The sequence below is a fragment of the Echinops telfairi genome, unplaced genomic scaffold (genome assembly GCF_000313985.2).
Source record: "Echinops telfairi isolate 266 unplaced genomic scaffold, ASM31398v2 ScPeMD7_1;HRSCAF=3_0, whole genome shotgun sequence".
Taxonomy (NCBI): Eukaryota; Metazoa; Chordata; class Mammalia; order Afrosoricida; family Tenrecidae; genus Echinops; species Echinops telfairi.
In genome coordinates this window covers 80,627,425-80,630,746 of record NW_022103896.1, presented here as the reverse complement: position 1 = coordinate 80,630,746, position 3,322 = coordinate 80,627,425, and positions in this window count along the sequence as shown.

The window sequence follows — 3,322 nt, the reverse complement described above, 5'->3', positions numbered from 1 at the left end:
TTTTACGGTGATTTTTGATTGTTTGAGTTTATTTTTCTTGAATTTGGAGTGTACTGCAGTTGATTTCTGTTTTTTGGCCATCATGGTGCAGCCATTAGTGGTGTGGGATGCTGAATTGTATGGGAGTAGCTTGTTTTTTTGAATTATGAGGGAGACATCTTACAGGAACCAGAAAACATGCAGTGGGAAAATTAAGAAAAAGGGAGAGAGAGGGATAAGTAGGGAAGGTGAGGGGGAATAAGAGAGATCGTGAAATAAAAGTAATAGTAATACAAGTAAGGGGCTGTCTGGATAGACTTAAAAAACAACCCCAAACACAAAGCTCACTGTCATTGATTCAATACTGACTCAAATAGACTCTGCAGGACAGTGTAGACTTACCCCTGTGAGTTTCTCAAACTGTAACTTTTTAAAGTAGTAGCAAGCCCTATTTTTCCTCCCTCAGAGGAGGAGCTCTGGTATTGAACTGCCAATTAAATGAGTAACTACTATACCAAGAGCACTCCAGAGATCGACTCAAACGTTTGTAAAAAAATAGGAAATGTGTTTTAAGAAGGATAATAATATTTTATAGGTAGCATAGAGGTATATTTCACAAGGATATGGAGAGAGAGCAGAAAGGGATAATAAGTGGATCAGGTGCAAAGAATCAGCAAATAATCAAATCATAAGAGGATTTACATTTGTATATATTTTTAGAAGAGGAAGTAAATCTAAAGCACAAGAAGAAAGAGAAGGAAAAGGGAGTGGGAAGTGAAAAGGGAAGGAAGAGTGAAAAGAAGGTGGTATCTATATATGCAGACTATATTAGGAATAATAATAATAATGTAAAACAAATGACAGGGGCTCGACTTGGGTGAAGACATGGAATTCTGTTGCTATGGCAGCTTGAACTTTGGCGGGTCTGTTCCCTTAGGGGCCAGAAAGAAAAGCCTGGCTTCACAATTTTATTTTTTTTAATGTAAAAAAAAAAACAAAAAACACCTGGTTTGGGTGGCTATTCTTTGCCAGAGTCTACCTGAGAGGCACATGTCTACAGAGGGGTGTGGCCATGCAGAAAGATGACTGCTGAGTCAGAGGAGTATAAGTTAAAATGAAATAAAAGAAGGCTATCAAAAATGGGTACCGATTCCAGCTTCTTTAGCAAAATTGCTATGTGCCCAAGTTAGTGGCTAGGGAGTGAAAGAAGCTCCTGAGGGGAAAGGATCCCAAGGAATGAGGAAGTAAAGGGGGAAAATTAATGGGGCAACACTCTGGGTTGTGAAGATGTATGCGTGGAGACCTTCATGCAGGCTGCTATCCAACCAGAGTTCCTTGGGGCCAGCAGGGTGAGAGGTTCAGCTGGATGAGTTGAAATGGGATTGGGGGTGGATCCAGCTCATCCCTCTGCAGGGGGAGTTCTCTGAAGTAGCTCAGGCTGCTGGTCAATGGTAAAGGGGAGTCAGGCATAGGAACTTTTGGCTGTCATTTCTGAACTGTGATTAAAAGGGGGTGGAAGGATTTGGTGTATTTATCTTGTATGCTATTTATTTAGGTACCAGGAAACTGGGCAATGCATCCCATATGAGCTTCACCAGTATTTGCTGAGGAGATCACACCGTGATTGCTATCTGGTAGCCATAATCGATACCCAAGTACATAATCCATATCCAAGTGGGAACACTGTGGCATCATCTAAGTGAGGTGTCAGTTAAATCAGCATTCAAGAAGCACACCAGTCTGTGTGATCCAAGGAGAATAAGTAATTAAATTCAAGACTGGAGGGAGTAAATCATTTTGAAGGAAAAATTCTGAGCACCAAGTTTGCAGAAGACTCAGCAAGAACCAGTCTTACCGAAGTAAGAACGTCAAGCTTCAAGCTGCTCTTAAAGCTTTAGCCAAAAACAAGGTTCCAGAAATGTATGAGAATACCAACTGAAGTGTTTCAAGAAGCTGATAACGTTCTGGATGGACTCATTCATCTAGACCAGGAAGTTTGGAAGACAGATTCTTGGCTAACTGAATGGAAGGGATCTATATTTGTATCCATTCCAAAGAAAGGTGACCAAATATACCACTCAAATTATAGAACAATATCATTAATATCACATGCAAGTAAAATTTTGCTGAAGATCATCCAACGAAGGTTGCAGTAGCACATTGACCAGGTGCTGCCAGAGGTTCAAGCTGTATTCAGAAGATGATATAGAACAGGGGACATATATCATTGCTGATATAGATTCATCTTGGCTGAAAGCAGAGAATATCAGAAAGATGTTTACTTGCACTTTATTAACTATGCCTAGGCATTGGATTTTGTGGATGATATCAGACTCTCGATAGCCTTGAGAAGAATGGGAATTTCATAACACTTCATTGTGCTCATGAGGAACTCCTTCACGGATCAAGAGCCAGATGTGTGAACAGAACAGGGTTTAAAATCAAGAACTGCCTGTTGTAAAATCAGCAAAGGTGTGCATCAAGGTTGAAATCTATCACAGTACTTAGTCTATGTGTATGCTGAGCAAATCATCAGAAACACTGGATTATATGCAAAAGAATGTTGCATCAGGACTGGAGGAAGTCTTATTAACAACCTGCAATATGCAGATGACCCAACCTTGCTTGCTGAAAGTTAGGAGGGCCTGAGTGCTGGCTGATGAAGTTAGGGGTTATAGATTTCATTGTGGATTTCAATTCAATATAATGAAAACAAAAATCCTCAAAATTAGACTATTAGATGATGTCACATCACAATAAACAGAGAAAAAAAGAAAGACAAGGAAAAATAAATAAACGGAGAAAAGATTGAAGTTGTCAAGGATTTTGTCTTGCTTGGATCCACAATGCTCAGGAAAGCAGGAACGAAGAGATCCAATGGCACATTGCTTTGGATAAGGCCTCTCTAGAGTATTGAAAAGGAAGGATGTTCCCGGAGGAGTAAGGTTTGCCTGGTATTTTCACTGGCTACATATGCACATGGAAGTTGCACGTAGAAGAAGAAGGCAGACTAGCAATACATTTGAATTGTGGTGCTAGCAAAGACTATTGAAAATATCTTGGACTGCCAAAAGAACAAACAAATCTGATTTTGGAAGAAGTACAGCCAGAGTATTCCTCAGAGGCAAGGACGGTGAGACTTGGCCTCACATACTTGGGATAGATTGTGAGAAAAGAGCGGGACCTGGAGAAAGACACCATGCTTGGTAAAGCACAGGGACAGGGAGAAGGAGGAATGCCCTTAACGAAGTGGATTGACCTAGTGACTGCAGCAATGGGTTCCCGCCTAGGAACAATGATGAAGAAGGCCCAGGACCAGGCAGAGTTGCCTTCTCTTGTGACT